The 5,783-nt window shown below is 30.4% G+C and overlaps 1 long non-coding RNA gene across 1 annotated transcript; it reads right to left on the minus strand.

Moving 5' to 3' along the window:
* Positions 1-496: 496 nt before the first annotated feature.
* On the minus strand, positions 497-4,975 carry LOC143075954 (uncharacterized). Its single transcript, XR_012978482.1, has 3 exons — positions 4,194-4,975; positions 1,341-1,428; positions 497-646 (listed from the first exon to the last, which is right to left on the minus strand). It is a non-coding gene; the product is annotated as an uncharacterized LOC143075954 (long non-coding RNA).
* Positions 4,976-5,783: the final 808 nt, after the last annotated feature.

The following is a 5,783-nucleotide window of genomic DNA, read 5'->3' on the forward strand; positions in this document are numbered from 1 at the left end:
CTCTAAGGAAATTTCTGAAGATCAAATTTCCCTTAAGGAAATGTTTTCCCTTATTTTTACTTGTTGAACATTTCTTCACTACACCATGTATACAAACAGTATGAATATAATTATTACAAGACTGTATAATTGATGCAAATGATATTTAAAACTTTAATAAATGTTTGACTCAACATTTTAATGACATTGAAAATAATACAGTCTGACTGTTTAGATCTAGGTATTGTTTATACTTTTTTATAAATTTAACTTTGATTTATAATTTTTTTTGGAGCAAATGCTTCTATTTTCTTTGTAATTGTTTCAATGCGATACATTAATAAGCAACCAATTTGAATGTCATACCATTTGTGGTGTTCTAAAGAATTTGTTTATATATTTGCAGATTAAATAATAAAATAAACACTTTTCGTGTTATTTTAAATTAGAATTTCTTCTGTTTCAGCTTGTGTACTGTTATTCAATCCACTACGTAAGAATTCAGTGAAATCATGTGATAATGTTGAAATTTCCTATTTCTTTTTTGCAGGAAAGCACACATTCCATTTCAAATTAATCCAATTATGCACTATGTAAATAAATTTCAACTATAAGTTTCCTCTTCAGTAATGACCTATTGATCATGAAAACCAAGATGTCTGATCACCTATAAATACACAAAATAAACAAATAAAATGTTATAAATGGAGAGAGAAACAGCAATAAATGTTTTTCATGTGTATCTTTCCTTATTAAAATACATTAAGTAAACTTGAACTCGAGAAAAATAAATAACTGCGATGTAGACTAGAAAGTATAAAATGCCAAATAAAGTATTCACGAAAAATTAGTTGATTTACAGAAGTCAAGTCCGTGTTTGCAGGAAATTTACATCATTGGTTGTCTGGTGGAGAGTTGTCTTATTGGCAATCATACCACATCTTATTTTTATATAACCTTGCCATATTCCTATTGTGCCTGTCCAAAGTTCAGAGCCTGTAGCTTTTGTCAGTTTAGTCTGACACTAAAATTTAGTGGTTGTTGTTGTTGTTGTTTCATACCGGTCATATTTATTTTTTGTAATTTATTTTGTTATAAACTAGGCAATTACCATGATTAGTTTTACAGTTTGGATTGTTTCAATGTTTCGTCTTTAGGTCTTTTATAGCTGCCTACTTTGACTATAGTATAGGGTATGGATTTTCTCATTATTGAAGGTCGTAACAGGCCTACAATTGCTTTCTCAAAGCCATGATAGTTTTCATATTTAATATACCACATCTTTTAATTTTTATAGTAATCATGATACTAGTAATCATCTTTCAAGTTCAATAACTTTTTAAAATTAAAAGGTGCCTTACCATTTAGGTTTAGTTGGCTTCTGCAAATTTTACATTGCCTATCATTTCTGCTGTATATAATTTCTCTGTATCTTCTATAGTTCTTGTCCTATACATAAAAGAGTAAAAGTTGAATGCATCAATATTTTTTTCTGTTTAATGTACATTATGTATATTAATGTGTGTTTAATAAAAATCTAAACCATGAGTGCTTGATAAGCTTCTTGCCCTTATAGCTGGTCTTTAAGCTTTAAATGAATTTTAATGATCGACTAAAAAACTATGAGCACTGTGCAAATAAGACCCCCGCCCTCCAAAAAAAACAAAAACATGCACAAACAGTGGTATTTATTGACATAAAACATGTATATAATTTGGCTCCATTTATAGATATATATCTCAAGTGACTATAAGTTTAAGGCTGTGATTTTTTTAACAAATCCATAAATTTCTAAAACCTTTCAAAGTTTTTGAAAATGGACAATTTTAAAATAACTTTGCAACAACTAAAGTTCCTTAACTCTGCATCTTATAAAAAAATATACATGATAAATAGGGAATGATACTCCAGCTTGCATATTATTCAAAGTTTTAAAGGAACATAACTGAAGAACGGTAAAAGTTTTACTACCAAAATTGAAATTGATCTGATTAAAATTGTGATAAAAAGTATTTTTTTAAAGTTTAATAAAATTTGGTTGAGGGAAACTTAAGTTAGAAGGCCGAAACATTTTTTTTCCATTTTTAAGGAACATAACTATAGAATTTAGTAAAAGAGACACTACCAAAATTCAAACTTAATCTGTATTTTGTGATGATAAGCATTGTGTATTGATTTCATAACATTTGGTTGAGACAAACTAAATTTTAGAGAACAGGAAACCAAAAATTCAGCATATTTTCCCCATTTCTAAAGGGGCATAACTCTGATACTCTAGTACAGTAACACTGACATCACCAAAATTCAAACTTGATATGAGAATTGTGATAACAAGCTTTTGTAAAAGTTTAATTGAATTTGGTTGAGGCAAACTAAAGTACTGTAAGAGAACAAAAAACAACTTTGGGACAGACGGACAAACGATCTGACAAGTGTTAAACATTATGCCCCCTCCACTTTGGGTCATAACAATAAAAAGGGAGTTTGTCAAGATATAAAAACAATTCACCAAAGTTTCATAAAAATTTGTGAAAGCATTCTTGAGACTATCCTAATCCCAAGTCATGATAGTACAATGACATAAATCAAATTTTTTTTTAAATTAAAAGGAAAATTATCATGTTTATGTTATACAAAAATAATTCACCAAGTTTCATGAAAATTGCTCAAAGCATTATTAATAGTATACGTACGGGAAAAATCCCCCCTTTTATGAATAAAATCCCTGACTTTAAATTAAAAATTTAAAATCCCTAAAAATTAAAAAGGAGCTTAATTATCATGATTATATCAATAGATAATTCACCAAAGTATTATGAAAATTTTATGATTAATGTATTCTAATTCCAAGACTATCTAAGACATGGTTTGTTTGAATTAAAAAAGTTGGAATAAAGTACCTGCTAGAATTCAGGAGAATAAGACCAAATCAGGCTATCTTCTAGATTATCAGACAATTGACTGTACATAGAAAAGGAATTTTCTTTTTTCTTTTTTCTTATTTAGCTATTTGTTATCTCTGTCCTTAATATATACTGAACTAAGCCATTTTTTCACATATTTTTTTTGTTTTTTCTCTCTTGTGACTTGTTATTTAACATAACAAAAAAAAACAAAGGCAATGAAAGAGAAACTGACAATGCCAAGGCAAAACATAAGATGCAGAAAAGAAAAACAAAACAAAACACTAAGCAACACCAACATCACCAAAAAACTAGTGTTGAATTCATGTGCTAAGTCAGTCAGTGAGAGTTCGCAGATCCTGACGCTACTATATCTATGCTTAAAAACCTAAAAATCATATAGTTCTTAACATATTTTGTAAATTTATACTTGATTAAAATGCTGAAGGTTGGACATGTTGGAACCCCCCTTTCTTTATTGGACGATCAATGCATTTGAATGGGGACATGTAGTTGGACACCCCCCCCAAAAAAAAAAATTGTCCTGGGTTAGGAACCCCTCCTTTATATGACTAGATCCACCCCAGTCTCAGGTTGAGGGATTTTCTCGTTGCAATGAAGACCCATCGGTGACCTATGGCTGTTATCTGCTCTTTGGTCATGTTGTTATCTCTTTGATACATTCCCCATTTCCATTTCCATTTTCTTTTCGGTTCTATTATAAATATTAGAAACGAGTTTGGCGCCTTTACAAAAATATAAGGTAAACGGACAGAAAGTCACAGGACAAAAAGTCACAGGACATAAAGTCACAAATTTGATAGGACAAAAAGTCACAAATATTTTTTCAACAATTTTTGGAATATATAAGAGAAATATCTTGAAATATTTAATTTTTAATACATATATTCATATTAAAGTTAATGGAATTTATCATTTTACTTGAAAAATGAAGATTTATTTTATTTTAATCATGCAAAGGACATATTTCTTGGCACCATGAAGCCATTTGAGTGCCAATCTTCTTTGACATTTTGTTTTCTTAACAATTATTTGATCATCTTTGATATTTTTTTGATAAATTTTGCTTACAAAGTTGGTTAATATACAATACATCAAGAAAAATACAAAAATATTTTTGTAAAAATAAGCATTTTTTATTCAAAGAAAATAATCAGAAAAAATGAATTGTGACTTTTTGTCCTGTGACTTTTTGTCCGTGACTTTTTGTCTGTGACTTTTTGTCCTGTGACTTTCTGTCCTACATTCAAATATAATTGTCTGTGCTGATAGGGGAGTATGTGTGCATACCAATATTTAAATTTTCTAGGCCTTCTTTTTGAATATTTTGTGCATTTCTTGGTAAAATACTGTCAGACCTCGAGTGCTGTTGTTTTACAAAAACGGTCAAGTAATGTAGGGGAAAGAAACTAACTAAAAAGACCAAAATAAGCCACAACTAATGGGGGTCTCATTGGGGGTTCTGTTCACGGATCCCGCTTAGTTACTACTTATTTTTTTAGATTCTCGCATGATGCCATCCCGCGTACACTATGTAAGTGAACAATTCTGCTATTTTTGTAATTTCCCATGTCCCGTTAAACTTCATTTCGCGTTTTCACGGCACAATAATTTGAGGGAGGATAGGACCTTTATCGGGACTGCGGGATCGGGTGTTTTTAAGCTCTGGATTTCGGGATTGACCCTTTCGGGATACGATAATTCTTTTTTCGAATTTCGGGACCTCTGGATTTCGTGTTTTTTAAGCCCGGGATTTCGGGATTTCGTGTTTTTAAGCTCGGGATTTCGGGATCAGTACCCCTCCTACCCTCCCTCATAATTTGACTTTCATGTGTCACGTTTACAAAAAATACGCCTCGACAATCCCGAGTCCCGCTCAGACCCCCCTTATAGGTACATAATGAATAGTTTACTATGTAGTCAGTAGTCGGGTCAAATACACATGTATACACTTTTAGACGACCTTAGATTCATTTCACAGCGAAAATACTCATTAATATTGAACATTTTAGATCACTTTACATTTAGATTTTATAACTTTTAAAATAAAGACCATATAGATTTAAGATCATTTAATCGAAAGATTATAATTTGTCAATGCGCAACTGTAACCAGGTACTGCATTTTTTTTTTTTTTGCATGCGTTAAGTTAAAAGTGCCGGGAATAGAAAAGCAAGTTAAACTTCTCATCTGGACTTTTTAATAAGTCTGTATTTTGGGATTGAAAAAAAATCTAAAGTTAAAAATGCGGTTTTGAGCCTATTTCTTCTTTTTAATTTGGTAACACGTTAAGCCATTAGTGACACTAATATGGTATATTACCAATAATAAGGCCATATATTTCGGTGTGTAGAAATACCGCAAAAGACTTCTTAGTGCACTAAGAAGAAAGTTTTTGCATTAAGGACACTAAAACGATGTTTTAAGATCACAGCGAACATGAATATAAGAGGATATGATTAAATACCTCAAATCTATAAAGTTAGGTATCAATAGATTTTGTAATTTTGAAGTTAAATGACTTTTTAATCAACGCCTGCCACTCGCCACGTGACCAACGGTTTATTGCAAATTCCCGAATCATCATGTTCAATCAACCTAATCCAATAAACAATTGTCTTTTGATCGTTACTTATTGATTAATCAATGGTTGTTAACCTAACGGTTTAGCGTGGTATAAATTCAAGTTTATGAAAGAAAAATAAAAAATAAATTTTGTGTTTTAAAACTTTGCCTTTGTTATATATATTTAGTTTTTAAGGAAATTGCTATGCAAGCTTTTTTTTTATTTAAAGAACCCTATTTTGAGATAAAAATTGAGAAACAAATGCTTTTGATATTTCATTTCCTTACTAACAACACAAGAGTTTACATACTATC

The sequence above is a fragment of the Mytilus galloprovincialis genome, chromosome 5, assembly GCF_965363235.1.
Source record: "Mytilus galloprovincialis chromosome 5, xbMytGall1.hap1.1, whole genome shotgun sequence".
Classification (NCBI taxonomy): Eukaryota; Metazoa; Mollusca; class Bivalvia; order Mytilida; family Mytilidae; genus Mytilus; species Mytilus galloprovincialis.